This window comes from Hypanus sabinus, chromosome X1 (genome assembly GCF_030144855.1).
Source record: "Hypanus sabinus isolate sHypSab1 chromosome X1, sHypSab1.hap1, whole genome shotgun sequence".
NCBI classification, from domain to species: domain Eukaryota; kingdom Metazoa; phylum Chordata; class Chondrichthyes; order Myliobatiformes; family Dasyatidae; genus Hypanus; species Hypanus sabinus.
Window position 1 is genome coordinate 18,474,084 of NC_082738.1, and position 21,049 is coordinate 18,495,132.

Genomic DNA, 21,049 nt, shown 5'->3' on the forward strand with positions numbered 1-21,049 from the left:
TTCCAGTTTCATTTCCATAACGATATTATTTTTAACTAAAATATTTGAAATAACTGGCTCTTGATATCTGTTTGTGCCTCTGAAATTCAGTTTAGCTTTTATTTAAGCACAGGTGGAATCTTAAATCACTATCATTTGTTTTCTATCTTCACAAACCAAAACTCTCCCACATCAATTGCGAGGTATTTATGAGCTGGAAAGGATTGGTAAGCCACCTAAGCAATTAATTGAAGCTCAAGCAAAATATATTCAGCTTATGTGAAGGCATGTTTTGTTCCAGAATGGCCTAATGCATGAACATGCTTTTTTCGTCTAGTATGGGTGGACAGATACATAGCAGATTGTATGTTGGATTGCCGAGAGGCTCCAAGAGTTGTAGGTTGGTGCAGGTGGATTGACATGTATGAAATGAGGCTGGAGGAGTGTCACACAACTATGATAGCTGAAACTGACCGACTGTTTCAGGCTGTTTTAGGCACACCAACCTAAAAATTGTGGAGCTCAAGCATGACATAAACAGTTGTATTGTTAAGTAAAAGTTAAAATCAATTAATTTGTGAACCTCTATTTAATTGCTCAATGGCTTGTATCAGTTCCAGGACACGCTCTTCAGGCTAAATAGAGATGGGCACAACTAAAGCCCTGGCCTAGCAGCAAATAAGTTCCGCTAACTTAAGAGGCACTCACTTAGAGAATCACAGAATGGTTATAGCATGTAATGAGGCCATTTGGTTTTTTCACTCATCTCACTTCCCTTCCTCTGCCCACAGCCCTTTCCTTTCATATACTTATATCCAATTCCTTTTTAAAGGCTATGATTGAAACCCCTTGCACTAGTACCCCAGCAGTGCATTTGCTGTGTAAAGATTTTCATCATGTCACATTTTGTTCTTTTATCAACCCTTTTCACTTTAGGTACCCTGGTTCTTGACTCGTCTGCCAATGAGAACAGTTTCACTTTGCCTACCCTTCACAATTTTAAATATCAGATCTCCTTGCAGCCTCCTCTGCTCCAAGAATAACCCCAGCTATTCTGGTCTCTACAGGTAACTCAAGTCCCTCAAACCTGGAATCGTTCGAGCAAGCTGAGTTTGTGGAATAGCTGAGGAAAGACAATTGCTCTGTCCCGGTCCATCGATCCAGAAAGATGTTGCAGTCCCTTCGTTATCCCATGTTTCTTGCTTTTGGGGTTCTCACTGCCACTATTCCATTTGGGAATACCATCCAGGTGTCAATAGCTCACTGCATAAAAAGAAACATTGTTACTAGACTTACACTTCCATTTGTTTGACCTTCTTACCCCCTTCCTCTTGGTTTAGTTTAACTTCCCTAGATTGACATTCTCCATATTGATTACAATTTCATACACTTCTGTTAGATCACCTCATTTATGTACGCCCAACACAGTGCTGAGATGTCACTCAGCTCAGGTCTTGAGTGTTCCTCTGTCTCCAGCACTCCATGTATTAACTACTTGTCTGGTCATTCTCCATAGTTAGAATCCTGCAAGACAAATGGGACTTGTGCAGATTAGAATTCTGTTCCTAATACAATGAACAGTTGTGAAAGGTAATCAGTGCAAAACTTTTACATTTGAGGCAGGTAATTCTCCTTAATGCCAGGAAATAGAGCAAGGAATGGTCACTGAGAACCACTTACTTCAACCTTTACTCATCCAAATTTTCTTCACCTACTGTCTCCCTGTCAGATGTTCCTGAGTTTTGCTGCAATGCAGTTCCATGGATACAAGGTCGCTTTCCTTGCTGCTTCACAATGATTGTCATCAGGGTGTGAACCTCCTGCATTGAAAGTACTTACCAGATTGTTCCCCCAAAGAAATAGTCCTTTCCTCCGTTGATGCTGAAACCTGTTTTACTCCAGAGTACTGGCATGGGAATTGATTATCAGATTTGTATCCTGTGGTTGGCTGTTAAGATTCAGAGTTCAGCAGTGCTGCAACCTTCCATATGGTGTTATCCATGTTATATAAGCATCCAAAATACATATTCCCAAAAGCATTCTATCATCCATCAGTGGCCCCTTTCTCTTTTCCCCCCAGACGATTCATAAATATTCAACATCTCAACCAATATCACCCTGTATCAAATATTGCATCCAAAACTTCAGATTCCTTTCTGGAGACATGGTTTCTCAATTAACTCAGTTCACATGCCAGTATTTATGGCCATGAATGGGTATATGTTGTCAATTCTTCAAACAACTGTGGCATCAAGGACTTCATGGAGCTCCGTTGAACAGGTTCCTGATGTTCTTTGGAGAATTTATTTCAGCTGTTTTCATCCCACTTTCTGTAATATCACATCCTACAGCAAGATAAAAAGGTAAGTTCACCATTTCAACATATCATGGAAGCTGCTTTCAATCAGGCTACGTGCAGGGTCCTTTTAACTGGACTCAGTTCCAATATATTCAAAACTCAAGATATTACAAGCAGCAGAAAATTTACTGAAGAAACCTCTGACAGAAGAGTGCTAAGAGGCACAAAGCAGAATTTGTGAACAAATAATATGTTGAATGATAAAAGGATTCATTTGACTGAATAGTGAATGTTGTTAAACCCTAGGATAGAAACCCACAAATGATACCCCACCTGAAGGAAAGATAATGCTTGAAAAAATTTTTAACAACTCCCACTGTTGTGATACTGCACCAGACTCTGAGGTTGTACCAATGTCTTTTGCAGTTAATTAAGCTCTTTTGTAGTATAGTTACTGTTGTTAGGTTGACAATGGTGACAGCCAATTTGTGCACAAGATCTCACAAAATCGTTCTTTCATGCACTTACCAGCTTTCTGTTGTAATAGACTAATCTAAAGTTGACTACATAACTCCAGATGCCTGCTGATTGGCCCTCTTCCTGCGAATCTCTGATGAAAGCAGATTCTTGCTGGTAGACGCAGACATTCAGTGATTGAATGTGTTGGAAAAGACTCAGCTGTTTCCTTTTCTATGGTAGAAAACTATCCAGTATACATATTCCAGAAGATATCTGTTCCAATAATGACATTCATCAGTAGACCCATTTAATTTCCCCCCAGATGATTGACAGACATTCAACATTATAACCAATCAATGTGAAGATGTTGTCCTGTTTCAATCACTGAATCCAAACCATAGGGTTCATCTTTGGAGATTCTCTTTTTGCCAATAGAATCCTTGTTCATTTGTCAAAATTTATCAACGTTTAACACACAAATTGCAATACTTTTCTTTAACTGCAACATCGATGCTTGTTGGAGCTTGGTAAAGAGGTTCCTGATGTTCTTCAAAAAACTGTTGAGGTTGCTGCATTCCCTGTCGCCATGATCCTAAAATAAGACAAATGCACATTTTAAACATATAACTTGCATATAAAAATTTTGATTGATTCTACTTCCACTAATATTTCAGGTAATGAGGTAGGATCACAACAGGTTGGAGTATATTTTTTTAAATTCTCCAATTTTCCCCAGGTTTTCTTTTACCAATTACCTTAAACCTATGCCCCGGTTATTGTCCAGTGAAAGCTGTTTCTTTTTAATTACTCCTAACATGATTTTTAAAATTTCAGTTAAATCTATCCTTAATCTTCTCAATTCCAAGAACAAAGCTAGATTCACAACTGTTTCTAAATAAACATAGTCCTGGTGCAATTCAAGACTTTGACATCTGTTTTAGGTGCCCAGAACTCGACACAAACCTCCAGCTGAGGTTCAATCATTGAACATAAAATCTGCTCCACCATTCAATAAAATCATGGCTGATCTGGCCATGGACTCAGCTTCACCTACCACAACCCATAAATCCCCTGCAAAAATCTACTGTAGCTTGCTCCATTTTCAACATATCAATGTTCAAATTATCAAAGTACATATATGTCAACATATATGATTCAATTTCTTGTGGGCAATCTTAATAAATACAAGTAACACAATGGAATCAATGAAATATCACACCCAACAGGATGGACAACAGGCAATGTTCCAAAAAAAACCAACAAACTGCAAATCCAAAAAGAAAGAGAAAATAGGAAATAATAATAATAAAATAAGTAAGCAATAAATATCAAGAACATGAAATGAAGAGTCCCTGAAAGTGAGTCCACTTCAGTGTTGGGATGTGTGAAGTTGAATGAAGTTATTCCCTCTGGTTCAAGAGCCTGATGGTTGAGGGGTAAATAACTGTTCCTGAACCTTGTGATGCAGTCCTGAAACTCCTGTACCTCCTTCCAGATGGCAGCAATGAGAAGAGAGGATGGCCTGGTTGTTGGGGGTCCTTGATGATGGATGCTGCTTTCCTGCAACAGTGCTCTGTGTAGATGCATACAATGGTGGGGAGGGGTTTTACACATGACATCATGATGGACTGGGCAGAATTCACTACACTTTGCAGGATTTTCCATTCAAGGGCATTGGTGTTTCCATACCAGGTCGTGATGTAACCAATCAATATACTCTCCACCACACATCTATAGAAATTTGTCAAATTATTGGATCACATACCGAAACTTCACAAACTCATAAGGGAGTAGAGATACTGCTGCTGTTTCTTTGTAATGTCACTTACATGCTGGACCCAGGACAGGTCCTCTATAATGATAACACCGAGGAATTTAAAGTTGCTGACCCTCTCCACTGTTGAGTCCCTGATGAGGACTGGTTTATGGACCTCTGGTTTTCTCCTCCCGAAGTCAATAATCTTCTCTTTGGTCTCACTGACATCGAGTGAGAGGTTGTTGTTGTGGCACCATTCAGCCAGATTTTCAGTCTCCTTCCTATATGCTGAATTGTCACCAACCTTGATTCAGCCAACTTAAATATGGCATGGAGCTGTGCTTAGCCTCACATTCATAAGTATAAAGCAAGTGGAGCAGAGGGTTAAGCACACAGCCTTGGGGTAATAATGCTTGTAGAGGAGACGTTGTTCCCAATCTGCACTGACTGGGGTCTGCAAGTGAGGAAATCAAGAATCCAATTGCACAAGGAGGTACTGAGGTCAATGTCTTGGAGCTTATTGATTCGTTTTGAGGTAATGATTGTATTGACTGCAGAGCTGTAGTCAATGAAGAGCATCTTCACTGTCCAAATGTTCCAGGATTGAGTGAAGAGCCAATGAATCTGCTGTTGACCTGTTGTGATGGTAGGCAAATTAGTGTGGATCCAAGTTGCTTCTTATGCAGGAGTTGATATGGTTAATTACCATGCTCTCAAAACACTTTATTGCAGTGGATATAAGTGCTACTGGACAAGACTCACAGAGGCAGGTTACCAAGTTCTTCTTTGGCACCGGTATAATTGAAACTTACTTGAAGCACTTCAGACTGCTGAAGTGAGAGGTTGAAGATATTGGTGAACACTTCAGTCATTTGATCAGCATGGATCTTCAATATTTGGTCAGGTACCCTGTCTAGCCCGGATGCTTTCCATGGGTTCACCCTCCTGAAGGATGCTCTCACATTGGCCTCAGAGGCTGAAATCACAGAGTCATCAGGCACTGTGGGAGTTCGTGGAGGTGCCTCCAGGTTTTGATAGTCAAAGCAAGCATAAAAGGCATTGAACTCATCTGAGATCAAAGCCTTGTTTTCACCAATGTCACTTGGTTTCACTTTGTAGGAGGAGATAGCATTCAAACCCTGCCACAGGTGTTAGGCATCATTCAAGTTTAGTACAGAATCAGAATCAGATTTAATATCTCTGGCATATGTCATGAAATTTGTTGTCCTTGTGGTAGCAGTACATTCAGCCATGATTGAATGGCAGAGCAGACCCAATGGGCCAGATGGCCTAATTCTAAATTAAAAAGTAGTGAGGTAGTGTTCATGGGTTCAATATGCATTCAGAAATCAGATGGCAGAGGGGAAGAAGCTGTTCCTGAATTGCTGAGTGTGTGCCTTCAGGCTTCTGGACCTCCTCCCTGATGAGAGCAATGAGAACGAGGCATAACCTGGGCAATGGGTTTATTAATTGCCAATTCGCATGTGAGATGGGTTTCTGGAGATTGTACCCAGACCTCTTGTATTTGAGTTGGTCACCAGACCTGAATGACACTGATCTAACCCTCAGCAGATTCTAGATCTCATGGTTCATCCACGGGATCTGGATAGGAAAGATTCTGAATGATTTTGTGGGAACACACTCACCTACGACTGTTTCTATAAAGTTTGTGATAACTGGGGTGTACTCTTTCAAATCCTCTGATAATTTCTTGAACATAGCTCCATCTACCAACTAAAAGCAATCTCATAGCTGTGCCTCAACCACCTCTTTGTTGTCCTAATCTCTGAAGCCTTGTTCTTTAGCCTCTGCCTGTATACAGGTAGGAGGACAGCTAAGTAATCGGATTTCCCAAAATGTGATCTAGGCATGAAACAGCAGGATAACCCCAAGTTGAATATATTTATTAAAAAGTGCTTTACCTCATAAACTATACACCTGCCCACCACGTCATCCACCTCCTGCCCCATCTATGGCAAAGTTTACGGTCCCACACTGACCTCATTTAACGCATTAAATATATGCAATGAGACAGCCTCTATGCTATCTTGGACAAAGTATTCCATACACTCACTACTCTCTGGGAAAAGCAGTTTCTCTTCATCTCCGTCCTAAATCTATTCCCGCAAATCCTGAGCCTGTGTTCTCTAGTTCTCGTCTCGCACGCAAGTGGACACAACTTTCCTGCCTCCTTTTTATCTATTTTCATAATCCTATGTTTCTGTCATATCCCCTCTCATCCTTCTGAATTCCAGTGAGTATAGTCCCAGGTGACTCAATCTCTCCTCATAGATTGACTCCTTCATCTCCAAATCAACCTGATGAACCTCCTCTGCACCACCTCCAAAGCCAGTATGTCCCTCCTCAAGTAAGGAGACCAGAACTGCATGCAGTACTTCATCACTTAGAACATAAAACATAGAACAGTACACCACAAGAGCAGGCCATCTGGCCCATAATGTTGTGCCTAACAAGCTAGAAAGCAAATCAAAATCCCCCAGTCACCAATCTCTACTACCTACACCATGACCATATCCTTCCACCTTCCTTACATCCAAGAGCCTATCCAAGCTTCTCATAAAAGGCTCTAATATATTTGCCTTTACCAACATTCCAGGCATCCACAACTCTCTGAGTAAAAAACTTATCCTCATATTCCCCTTGAACCTACCTCCTCTCACCTTCAATGTATGCCTCTGGTATTAGACATTTCAACCCAGGGAAACAGATACTCTATTCACACTATCTGGTCCTCTCATAATCTTGTAAACATCTATCAGATCTCCACTTATCCTCCAGTGCACCAGAGAAAACAACCAAAGTTTATCCAGCCTATTGTGATAGCACATGCCCTCTAAACCAGGAAGTATCCTGGTAAACCCTCTCCGAAGCCTCAACATGCTTCCTATAGTGGGGCGACCAGAACTGTATGCAGTACTCCAGACGTGGCATAACCAGAGTTTTATAAAGTTGCAATATAACCTCCTGACTTTTGAACTCAATGGCTCCACTAATAAAAGCAAGCATCCCATAAGCCTTCTTAACAACCTGCATAGCCATTTTCAAGGAGCTACGAAGTTGGATCCCAAGATCTCTCTGCTCAGCAACACTTAAAGAATCTTGGCAGTGTACTGCCTCCTTGCATTTGTCCTTTTGAGGTGCAACACCTCACATTTATCTGGGTTGAATTCCATTGGCCATTTCTCGGCCCATATCTGCAACTGATCTGTATCATGCTGTATTCTTTGCCCGTCTTCTACACTATCCACAACTCCTCCAATCTTGGTATCATCTGCAAATTTACTAACCCACATACTTACATTTTCATCCCGGTTATTTACATATATCACAAACAGCAGAGGTCCCAGCACAGATCCCAGCGGAACTCCACTAATTACAGACCTCCAAAAAGTCCCTTCAGCCACTACCTTCTGCCTTCTATGCGCAAGCCAGTTCTGAATCCAAACAGCCAATTTGCCATGCATCTTAATCTTTTGGATTAGCTTCCCATGAGGGACTTTGTCAAATGGCTTACTAAAATCCATGTAGACAGTATCCACTGCCCTATCCTCATCAATCTCTCTCGTCACCTTGTCAAGAATCTCAATCAAGTTGGTAAGGCATGACCTGCCATGCACAAAGCCATGCTGGCTCTAATTAGGCCATGGGATTCCAAATGCTCATATATCCCATCCCGAAGAATTTTCTGCAGCAATTTCCCTGCAACTGACGTGAGACTCACTGGTCAACAGTTCATAGGATTTTCCCTTCTTGAATAGATGTACAACATTAGTCACCCACCAATCCTCCGGGACCTTGCCTACGGCTAGAGAGGACACGAAGGTTGTGAGCAAAGGCCCAGCATTCTAGTCTCCTGCCTCCTTCAATAACCCGGGGTAAATCCCATCAGGCCCTGGGGACTTATCCACCTTAATATTCACTAGGAAGTCCAACACTGCCTCTTCCTTGACCTCTAAACACACAGCACTGATATCCTGGTCCTCTACACCCTTTTCCTTGGTAAACCCTGAAGCAAAGTAGTCATTAAGTACTTCACTCACATTGTCTGTATCCAAGTAAATGTTCCTCCCTTTATCCTTGAGTGCTCCCTGGTTATTCTCTCACTCTCAATGTATATATACAGTAGAATGCCGTGGGATTCACCTTAATCCTACTTGCCAAGAACTTTTCATGGCCCCTCCTGTTTTTCCTAATTCCTTTCTTTAGTTCTTTTCTGGCTCCTTTATATTCCTCATGCACTTCATTTGATCATGACTTCTGAAGCTTTACGTACTTCTCCTTTACATATTTATGGCGATCCTCCATGTCTCTAAGAAAACTCTGTCAGGTTTTTTTTTAAATAGTCTTATGAACTTGTTTTCCCACCCACAAAGACATCTGAATATGAACCCCTGGGTTACTGCACCCCTTTTAGAACTGTGTCACTTAGTTTATATAGAGTCATAGAGAAGTACAGCACAGAAACAGGCCTTTTGGCCCATCTATGCATGCCAAGCCATTTAAACTGCCTACTACCATCGACCTTCACCTAGACCATAGCCTTCCATACTACTACCATCCATGTAACTATCCATACTTATCTTAAACGTTGGAAGTGAACTCACATACACCACTTGCACTGGTATCTCGTCCCACACTCTCAGGACCCTCTGAGTGAAGATGTTTCCCCTCATGTACCCCTTGTAGGAATGGCTGCAGGAGGACCAGGGCTGGGAAATGAATATTCAAGGGTATACATCCTATCGAAAGGACAGACAGGTGGGCAGAGGGGATGGGGTGGCTCTGTTGGTGAGGAATGAAATTCAGTCCCTTACGAGGGGTGACATAGAATCAGGAGATGTAGCGTCAGAATGGATAGAACTGAGAAATTTTAAGGGCAAAAAGACCCTAATGGGAGTTATCTACAGGCCCCCAAATAGTAGCCTGGATATAGGGCATAAATTGAATCAAGAGCTAAAATTAGCGTGTCGCAAAGGTAACGCTACGGTTGTAGTGGGGATTTCAACATGCAGGTAGACTGGGAAAATCAGACTGGTACTGGACCCCAGGAAAGGGAGTTTGTGAAGTGCCTCTGAGATGGATTCTTAGAGCAGCTTGTACTGGAGCCTACCAGGGAGAAGGCAATTCTGGATCTGGTGTTGTGTAATGAACCGGATTTGATAAGGAAACTCGAGGTAAAGGAGCCATTAGGAGATAGTGACCAAAATATGATAAGTTTTAATCTACAATTTGAGAGGGAGAAGGGAAAATTGGAAGTGTCAGTATTACAGTTGAACGAAGGGGACAATGGAGCCATGAGAGAGGAACTAGCCAAAGTTGACTGGAAGGATACCCTAGCAGGGATGACAGTGGAACAACAATGGCAGGTATTTCTGGGAATAATACAGAAGGTGCAGGATCAGTTCATTCCAAAGAGGGAGGAAGATTCTAAGGGGAGTAGGGGGCGACCGTGGCTAACAAGGGAAGTCAAGGACAGTTTAAAAATAAAAGAGAAGAAGTATAACATAGCAAAAATGAGCGGGAAACCAAAGGATTGGGAAGCTTTTAAAGAGCAACAGAAGATAACTAAAAAGGCAATAAGGGCAGAAAAGATGAGGTACGAAGGTAAGCTAGCCAGGAATATAAAGGAGGATAGGTGAGACCCTTGAAGTTGGGCCCTTGAAGGCAGAAACAGGTGAATTTTTTATGGGGAACAAAGAAATGGCAGATGGGTTGAACAGGTACTTTGGATCTGTCTTCACACAATCTCCCAGATGTAATAGCGGCCAGAGGACCTAGGGTAACGGAGGAACTGAAGGAAATTCACATTAGGCAGAAAATGGTGTTGGGTAGACTGATAGGACTGAAGGCTGATAAATCCCCAGGGTCTGATGGTCTGCATCTCAGGGTACTTAAGGAGGTGGCTCTAGAAATCGCGGACGCATTGGTAATCATTTTCCAATGTTCCATAGATTCAGGAACAGTTCCTGAGGATTGGAGGGTAGCTAATGGTATCCCACTTTTTAAGAAAGGAGGGAGAGAGAAAACAGGGAATTATATACCAGTTAGCCTGACATCAGTGGTGGGGAAGATGCTGGAGTCAATTATAAAAGATGAAATAGTGGCACATTTGGATAGCAGTAACAGGATTGGTCCTAGTCAGCATGGATTTACAAGGGGGAAATCATGCTTGACTAATCTTCTGGAATTTTTTGAGGATGTAACTATGAAAATGGACAAGGGAGAGCCAGTGGATGTACCTGAACTTTCAGAAAGCCTTCGATAAGGTCCCACATAGGAGATTAGTGGGAACAATTAGAGCATATAGTATTGGGGGTAGGGTACTACCATGGATAGAAAATTGGTTGGCAGACAGGAAACAAAGAGTAGGGATTAACGGGTCCTTTTCAGAATGGCAGGCAGTGACTAGTGGGGTACCACAAGGTTCGGTGCTGGGACCGCAGCTATTTACAATATACATTAATGATTTAGCTGAAGGGATTAAAAGTAACATTAGCAAATTTGCAGATGACACAAAGCTGGGTGGCAGTGTGAAATATGAGGAGGATGTTAGGAGAAAGCAGGGTGACTTGGACAGGCTGGGTGAGTGGGCAGATGCAGTTTAATGTGGATAAATGTGAGGTTATCCACTTTGGTGGCAAGAACAGGAAGGCAAATTACTATCTGAATGGTGTCAAGTTAGAAAAAGGGGAAGTACAACGAGATCTAGGTACATCAGTCACTGAAAGTAAGCATGCAGGTATAGAAGGCAGTGAAGAAAGCTAATGGCATGCTGGCCTTCATAACAAGGGGAGTTGAGTATAGGAGCAAAGAGGTCCTTCTGCAGCTGTACAGGGCCCTAGTGAGACCCCACCTGGAGTATTGTGTTCAGTTTTGGTCTCCAAATTTGAGGAAGGACATTCTTTGAGGGAATGCAGCATAGGTTCACGAAGTTAATTCCCGGGATGGCAGGACTGTCATATGTTGGAAGATTGGAGCGACTGGGCTTGTATACACTGGAATTTAGAAGGATGAGAGACGATCTGATTGAAATATATAAGATTATTAAGGGATTGGACACGCTAGAGGCAGGAAACATGTTCCCAATGTTGGGGGAGTCCAGAACCAGAGGCCACAGTTTAAGAATAAGGGGTAAGCCATTTAGAATGGAGTTGAAGAAAAACTTTTTCACCCAGAGAGTTGTGGATCTGTGGAATGCTCTGCCTCAGAAGGCAGTGGAGGCCAATTCTCTGGATGCTTTCAAGAGAGAGTTAGATAGAGCTCTTATAGATAGTGGGGTCAAGGGATATGGGGAGAAGGCAGGAACGAGGTACTGATTGTGGATGATTAGCCATGATCAAATCTGCTGACCCAGTTAACCAGATTATCATCCAGATCACTGACGTAGATGACAAACAGCAATAGATGCCGCACCAATCCCTGCGACCCTCCAGGGATTCACAGGCCTCCAGTCAGAAAGGCAACCATCTACTATCACTCTCTGCCTTCTCCCACAAAGCCAATGTCTAATCCAATTTACTAACTCATCTTTAATGCCAAGCTACTGAACCTTCTTGGCCAACCTCCTATGCAGGATCTTGTGAAAAGCCTTACTAAAGTCCATGGAGACAACATCCACTGACTTGCCTTCATCAACTTTCCTGGTAACTTCATCAAAAAACTCTATAAGATTGGTTAAACACAACCTACCAGGCATGAAGCCATGCTAACTCTCCTTCATCAATACACATCTATCCAAATACTCACCTATCCGGTCCCTTAGAATACCTTTCAATAACTTTCCCACTACTAATGTCAGGCTCACCAGCCTATAATTTCTGAATTTATTTTAAGAGCCTTTCTTAAGCAGTGGAACAACATTAGTTATCCTCCAATCTGCCAGCAATTCATTTGTCACTAAGAATGATTTAAGTATCTCCGCTAGGGACTCGAGCACTTCCCTCCCGTAGGGTCCAAGTAAACACCTTGTCGGGCCCTGGGGATTTATAAGACCATAAGATATAAGAGCAGAAGTAGGCCAATCAGCCCATCGAGTCTGCTCCACCATTCAATCGTGAGCTGATCCAATTTTCCAGTCATCCCCACTCCCCTTCTTTCACCCCACACCTTTTGATGCCCTGGCTAAGCAAGAACCTATCTATCTCTGCCTTTTATGCACTCAATGACTTAGCCTACACAGCTGCTCATGGCAACAAATTCCACGGATTTACCACCCTCTGGCTGAAGTAATTTAGTAACATAGAAAACCTACAGCACAATACAGGCCCTTTGGCCCACAAAGTTGTGCCAAACATGTCTCTACCTTAGAAATTACAAGGCTTACCTGTAGCCCTCTATTTTACTAAGCTCCATATACCTATCTAAAAGCCTCTTAAAAGATCCTATCGTATCCGCCTCCACCACTGCTGCTGGCAGCCCATTCCACGTACTCACTGCTCTCTGAGTAAAAAACTTACTCCTGACATCTCCTCGATACCTACTCCCCAGCACCTTAAACCTGAGTCCTCTTGTGGCAACCTTTTCAGCCCTGGGAAAAAGCCTCTGACTATCCACACTTTCTCCGCATCTCAGTTCTAAAGGGACAACCTTCAATCCTGAAGTCATGCCCTCTTATCCTAGAATGCCCTACCATGGGAAATAACTTTGCCATATCTAATCTGTTCAGGCCTTTTAACATTCGGAATGTTTCGATGAGATCCTTCTTCATTTTCCTGAACTCCAGGGAATACAGCCCAAGAGCTGCCAGACGTTCCTCATACGGTTCCCTTTCATTCCTGGAATCATTTTCGTGAATCTTCTCTGAACCCTCTCCAATGTCAGTACATTCTTTCTAAAATAAGGAGCCCAAAACTGCACATAATACTCCAAGTGTGGTCTCACAAGTGTCTTCTAGAGCCTCAGCATCACATCCCTGCTCTTATATTCTATACCTCTAGAAATGAATGCCAACATTGCATTCACCTTCTTCACAACCAACTCAACTTGGAGATTATCCTTTAGGGTATCTTGCACAAGAACTCCCAAGTCTCTTTGCATCTCTGCATTTTGAATTCTCTCCCCGTCTAAGTAATAGTTTGCCTGTTTATTTCTTTCACCAAAGTGCATGACCATACACTTTCCAACCCAAATTTGTGTACCCTAATTATCATACCCTTACCTACCCAAATTTGCCTCAAGATAGCAAACACTTTATATAGTCTGTAATCTGTATAGAGTCCATGAAGTTGATGCCTCTTTGCCTTAATTCTATAGACTCTGTACCCATCTCCTGAGTAAATACAGATGCAGAAAATCCTTTTAAGATCTCCCCCATCTCCTTTGGCTTCACCCATGGATTACCATTCTGATCTTCCAGAGGACCAATTTTGTCCCTTACAATCCCTTAGCCCTTAACAGATCCATAGAATTCCTTGGGATTCTCCTTCACCTTGTCTGCTAGGGTAACCTCATGCCTTCTTTTAGCCCTCCTGACTTCTTTCTTAAGTGTTCTCTTGCATTCCTTATACTCCATAAGCACCTCATTTGTTCCTATGTGCCTGTACTTGCTATGCACCTCCCTTTTCTCTCTTAACCAGGTCTCAATATCTCTTGTAAACCAAGGTTCCCTAAAGCTGTTATCTTTAACTTTTATTCTTACAGGCACATACAAGCTTTGTACTCTGAAAACTTCACTTTTGAAAACCTCCCACTTATGAAGTACACCTTTACCAGAAAACAGCCTGTCCCAATCCACACTTGCCCGATCATTTCTGATACCATCAAAATTAGCCTTTCTCCAATTTGGAATCTCAACACACAGACCAGAGCTTTCTTTTTACATATTCACTTTGAAACTGATGGCATTATGATCACTGGATGCAAAGTGTTCCCCTACACAAACTTCTGTCACCCACTCTGTCTCATTCCCTAACAACAAATCAAGTATAACACACTCTCTCATTGTGACTTCTACGTACTGATTAAGAAAACTTTCCTGAACACATTTAACAAACTCTATCCCACCGAGTCTTTTTACAGTATGGAATTCCCAGTCAATATGTGGAAAGTTAAAATCACCTACTATAACAACCTTTATGTTTCTTGCAACAGTCTTCAACCTCGCTACCAATTTGTTCCTCTAAATCCCTTGAACTGTTGGGTGGTCTGTAATATGTCCCATTAATGTGGTCATACCTTTCTTATTCCTCAGTTCCACCCAAACCACCTCACCAAACAAATTCTCCAGTCTGTGCTGACTGAGCACTGCCATGACATTTTCCCTGAGTAGAAACACCACCCCTCCCCCTTTAATCCCTCCTGCTCTGTCACGTCTGAAACAATGGAAGCCTGGAATATTGAGTGGCCAGTCCTACCCCTCCTGCAACCAAGTCTCACTAATGGCTACAATATCATAATTCTGGATGCTGATCTGATGCACCATCAATAACTCTCCCTGAGACGTAAAGGCAAGATAGCGGCTTTTATTGACTGGAAGAAGGAACAAGCAGTGGTTGACCACCATACTACATCCTGGAGACAGAGAGGCTGGGCTCAGACCTCAATCGCTTTTATACAGGGTCTGTAGGAGGAGCCAAAGGAGCAGTCAGCAGGGGGCGTGTCCAGACAGGCACATGTAGTTCACGACATGATCCATGCTGACTTCAACAACCTCTGGCCCATAACCGTTCAAAATGGAGGGGCATTTGAAGTGGCATTGAGACACTTGAGTTCATGAATCAAGAACACACAGAAGCACTGTGTAAAGGGCAGAAGTAGTACACCATCTCATAGACTATCCATCTCCCTGCCCCATCAATCACCTTCTGCCCCATTTGTGGTAAGAGTCTATTGTCGCACACTGACCTCATCACAGAACTCAGAACCCATATTACTCAAAAGAAAGCAGGTCACCCTCCATCCTGAGGGTCTGCCTAGGAAGTTATCAGAGTGGTGAATACTGAATGGTCCAGCTGCCTTTCAGAGAAAAGGAACAAGGATTGATGAAAAAGTGGAATACTGCTGGTAGTTTATTCTTGCATCTGTTGAAATTGTTAGTTTTGGAAGCAACACTGAACCCAGTTTATAATAGTCTGCACATTACAGACAGGATGGATATCAACTGGTGGCGTTGTTGCATCAGCCAAACTCAGCAGCACCACCAAAAGTCAATTATATGTAGGTACACCAACCCTGAGACACAATTTATATTTGCACTGCTGAACATCTGAGCTGTAACAGTAAAAGAGTAATGGTGTGGGTCAGTATCAAATGGGAATTCCATACTTGTGTTGGGTGTGGCTCAGTGGGTCTCATACCTGGGTTTCAGTTAGAAAGTTGTGGTTCAAGCCCCATTCCTGAGACTTGACTACAAAAAATAGGTTCAGACTCCAGAGCAATCTGGAGTGAGAACTGAACTATGTCAAAGTTCAAAGTATATTTATTATCAAAGTACATATATGTCACCATATACAATACTGAGATTAATTTTCTTGTGGGCATACACAGTAAATATAAAGAAACAATATAGAATCAGTTGAAAGCTGCACACAAGACAGATGACCAATGTGCAAATGTAAAAAGGAAAAAAAGCAAACAAAATAATAATAATAAAGTAATAAAGCACATGAGATGAAGAGTCCTTGAAAGTAAGTCCATTGGTTGTGGGAGCAGTTTAGTGTTGGGGTGAGTGAAGTTAAGTGAAGTTATCTGGTTCAAGAGCCTGATTGCTGCGGGTAATCACTATTCCTGACCCTGGTGGTGTGGGTCCTGAGGATCCTGTACCTCCTTCCTGATGGCAGCAGCAAGAAGAGAGCATGGCCTGGATGGTGGGAGTCCTTTCAAGACAAGTCACTTTTATTGTCATTTTGACCATAACTGCTATGTACAGTACATAGTAAAAATGAAATAACGTTTTTCAGGACCATGGTGTTACATGACACAGTACAAAAACTAGACTGAACTACGTAAAAAACAACACAGAAAAAACTACACTAGACTACAGACCTACCTAGGACTGCATAAAGTGCACAAAACAGTGCAGGCATTACAATAAATAATAAACAAGACAATAGGGCAGTAAGGTGTCAGTCCAGGCTCTGGGTATTGAGGAGTCTGATAGCTTGGGGGAAGAAACTGTTACATCTGGTCGTGAGAGCCCGAATGCTTTGGTGCCTTTTCCCAGATGGCAGGAGGGAGAAGAGTTTGTATGAGGGGTGCGTGGGGTCCTTCATAATGCTGTTTGCTTTGTGGATGCAGTGTGTGGTGTAAATTTCTGTAATGGAGGGAAGAGAGACCCCGATGATCTTCTCAGCTGACCTCACTATCCGCTGCAGGGTCTTGTGATCCGAGATGGTGCAATTTCCGAACCAGGCAGTGATGCAGCTGCTCAGGATGCTCTCAATACATCCTCTGTAGAATGGGATGAGGATGGGGGGGTGGGAGATGGACTTTCCTCAGCCTTCACAGAAAGTAGAGACGCTGCTGGGCTTTCTTTGCTATGGAGCTGGTGTTGAGGGACTAGGTGAGATTCTCCACCAGGTGAACATCAAGAAATTTGGTGCTCTTAACGATCTCTACTGAGGAGCCGTCGATGTTCAGCGGAGAGTGGTCGCTCCATGCTCTCCTGAAGTCAACAACCATCTCTTTTGTTTTGTTCACACTCAGAACAGGTTGTTGGCTCTGCACCAGTCCGTTAGCTGCTGCACCTCCTCTCTGTAAGCTGACTTGTCGTTCTTGCCGATGAGACCCACCACGGTCATGTCATCGATGAACTTGATGATGTGGTTTGAGCTGTGTGTTGCTGCACAGTCGTGGGTCAGCAGAGTGAACAGCAGTGGACTGAGCATACAGCCCTGGGGGGCCCCCGTGCTCAGTGTGATGGTGTTGGAGATGCTGCTCCTGATCTTGACTGACTGAAGTCTTCCAGTCAGGAAGTCTAGGATCCAGTTGCAGAGGGAGGTGTTCAGGCCCAGTAGGCTCAGCTTTCCAATCAGTTTCTGGGGGACGATGGTGTTGAATGCTGAACTGAAGTCTATGAACAGCATCCGAACGTATGTGTTCTTTTGGTCTAGGTGGAGGGTGATGGCAATGGCGTCGTCTGTTGAGCGGTTGGGACGGTTCGCAAACTGCAGGGGGTCCAGTGAGGGGGGCAGCAGGGTCTTGACATGCCTCACGACGAGCCTCTCGAAACACTTCATGATGATGGATGTGAGTGCAACGGGACGGTAGTCATTTAGGCAGGACATTGAAGACTTCCTCGGTATGGGGACGATGGTGGCGGCCTTGAAGCACGTTGGAACGGTGGCGCTGCTCAGGAAGATGTTGAAGATGTCAGTGAGAACATCTGCACATCCTCTGAGCACTCTACCAGGAATGTTGTTTGGTCCAACAGCCTTCCGTGGGTTGACCCTGCACAGGGTTCTTCTCACATCGGCCACGGTGAGACATTTGTAGGGGGGGGGGGGTGGATTTCCTCACTGCCATGTCATTTTCCACCTCACACCGAGCGTAGAAGTTATTCAGTGCATCTGGGAGGGAGGCATCACCTGCACAGTCAGGTGATGTTGTCCTGTAATTGGTGATGTCCTGGGTGCCCTTCCACATGCGCCGCGTGTTGCTGCTGTCCTGGAAGTAACTGTGGATTCGCTGGGTGTGTGCACGCTTTGCCCCTCTGATAGCCCGGGACAATTTGGCCCTTGCTGTTGTTAGGGTTGCCTTGTCGCCTGCTCTGAAGGCAGAGTCGCAGGTCCTCAGCAGCGCACGCACCTCTGCAGTCATCCATGACTTCTGGTTAGCACGTATAGTGATGGTTTCTGATGGATGCTGCTTTCATGTGACAGAGCACATTGTGGATGTGCTCATTGATGGGTGGGCCTTTTCCCATGATGGACTGTGGGCTGTATCCACCACTTTTTCTAAGCTTTTTCATTCAGGGGCACTGGCATTTCCATACCAGACTGTGATACAACAATTCAGTACACTCTCCACTGTGCATCTATAGAAGTTTTTCAAAGTTTTAGCTGTCATGCCAAATCTTCTCACACTTCTAAAGAAAATAGAGGCACTGCCGTGCTTTCTTTTTAATGAGATTTGCTAGCTGGACTCAGGGCAGATCCTCTGAAATAATAATGCTGAAAAATTTAGATTTGCTAACCCTCTCCACCTCTGATGAAGACTAGTTCATGGACCTCTGGTTTCCTCCTCCTGAAATCAATGATCAGCTCCTTGGTCTTGCTGACATTGAGTGAGAGGTTGTTGTTGCGGCAACACTCAGCCAGATTTTCAACCTCCCTCACATGTACTGATTCATCACCACTTTTGATCCTGCCAACAACTATGTCTTTTAGATGAGATACAAAATCAAAGCACAGCCTGCTCTCTTGGGTGTGTGCTAATGATCCCATAGCACTATTTCAGATAGGTGATTAAAAAGCTATAACTGATGTTATGGTACACAGAGGCGCTCTGATACAGTACAATGTCTTAAGTTACTGAAATCCAGTTACTAAAGTTACTGATCTCTGCAAGAAAGTGAGAGATTTAGTCAGAACTCAAATGTGGTGCACAGTTTCAAGTAAGTGTACTAGTATTTTAGAAGAGAGGCACTAACAGAGAACTATGAATCTCATCCAGGTGTGTCTGACCTACATATCACTGTGTGCAGCTTTACAAGATACTTACAGTAACTCTAAATTACATCCTCTCTTACTGAACTACACGGCTTATCTTAAAACTGATTCCTGCATTCTCCTTCAGAGGCTGCACTGCACTATCCATGAAACAGGTCTCACTCCTGACTGCTCACTGCAGGGTCCTTGCATTTCGCCAGCACATCTAATGGCCCACTACCTCCATAGATTCCCTGGGGAAAAAAAATAGATTGCAATGTCCGGTTGTCCACCAGTGATGGCAGTGATATGGCGCCAGCACTTGAATGCCACCTTCAATGCATTTACAGCTTAGCTTTGAATCACATCTGGCAAATATTATATGTTAAATGTGTCTCTGGCCAGAGTCCAGCAGAGAATTGCACTGCTGAAAAGCATTAAAATGACAGGGAATATTGACTGAGGAGTAGAGAATGGTACTGTGCTATTGGGAGAAGAGCAGGCAGAACCTAACAGAGGAACAAAGTAAGAGAGTTGACACATAAGTTCGTAAGACATAAGAATAGAATTAGGCCATTCAGCCCATGAAGGCTGCTCCATCATTTCATCATGGCTGATCCATTATCCCTCCAAACCATATTCACCAGCCTTCTTCCTGTAACCTTTGATGTCCTGAGTAATCCTCTCAATCTAAGCTTTAAATATACCCAGTGAATTGGCCTCCACAGCCATCTGTGACAATGAATTCTACAGGTTCACCACCCTCTGGCTAAAATAAAATCCTCGTCTCTGTCTCTGTGAGGCTGTGCCCTCTGGTCCTAGACTCCCAATAATAGGAAAAATCCTCTCTACATTCACTCTATCTAGGCCTTTCAATATTAAATTGGTTTCAATGAGATCCCCTTCATTCTTCTAAACTCCAGAAAGTAAAGGCGCAGAGCCTGGAATCGTTCTCGTGAATGTCCCCTGCACCCTCTCCAATGGCAGCGCAACTTTTCTTAGATAACAGACCCAAAACTGCATCTCTGATTTTTGAATTTTCAACCCATTTAGAAATTAGTCTATGCCTTTATTCTTTCTACCAAAGTGCATGACCATATGCTTCCCTACACTAGATTTCATCTGCCATTTCTTTGCCCATTCTCCCAATCCATCTATGTCCTTCACAGACTCTCTACTTCCTCAACATTCCCTGCTCTTCCACCTATCTTCACATCATCCACCAACTTGGTCACAAAGCCACCAATTCCTTCATCCAAATTATTGACAAAAAACGTAAAAAGATACAGTACTGATACCGACCTCTATAGAACACCACTAATCATTGGAATCCAACCAGAAAAGGCCCCCTTTATTTCTGCTCTTTGCCTCCTGCCAGTTAGCCAAACTGCCAGTTACTCATGCTGTATCTTTCCTGTTCTTATCTTGTTAAGCAGTCTCATATGTGGCATCTTGTCAAAGACCTTCTGAAAATCCAAGTAAGCAACATCCACTGACTCTCCTTTGTCTGTCCTGCCTGTTATTTCCTCAAAGAATTACAACAGGTTTGTCAGGCAAGATTTTCCCTCAAGGAATCCATGCTGACTTTAGCCTATTTTATCATGTGCCTCCAAGTATCCCAAAACCTCATCCTCAATAATGGAATCCAACATCTTTTGAACCAGTGAAGTCAGGCTAAATGGACTACAATTTCTTTTCTTATACCTCTCTCGTATTAAAGAGTGGAGTGACATTTGCAATTTTTCAGTCCCCCAGAACCATTCCAGAATCTAGTGATTCTTGAAAAATCAATACAAATACCTCCATAATTTCTTCAGCTACCTCCTTCAGAGCCATCTGGTCCAGGTGACTTATCTGCCTTCAGATCTTTCAGTTTCTCAACAACCTTCTCCTTAGTAATAGCAACTACACTCACACCTGCTCCCTGACACTCTTGAATTTCTGGCATAC

General features: G+C 43.0%; 1 protein-coding gene across 10 annotated transcripts in view; it reads right to left on the reverse strand.

Annotated features, from left to right (window-relative positions):
- pym1 (PYM homolog 1, exon junction complex associated factor) overlaps positions 1–21,049 on the reverse strand; it is a 159,604-nt gene that overhangs the window by 96,508 nt on the left and 42,047 nt on the right. For 9 of the 10 annotated variants that reach the window (XR_009508969.1, XR_009508966.1, XR_009508965.1 and 6 more), the window contains exons 3-6: positions 2,807–3,329; positions 1,660–2,324; positions 1,384–1,503; positions 1,067–1,242 (exon numbers count right to left, since the gene is read on the reverse strand). The gene's annotated coding sequence lies outside the window, so the exon portion shown is untranslated. The remainder of the gene's footprint in view (positions 1–1,066; positions 1,243–1,383; positions 1,504–1,659; positions 2,325–2,806; positions 3,330–21,049) is intronic. The other variant, XR_009508963.1, reaches the window with a different exon arrangement.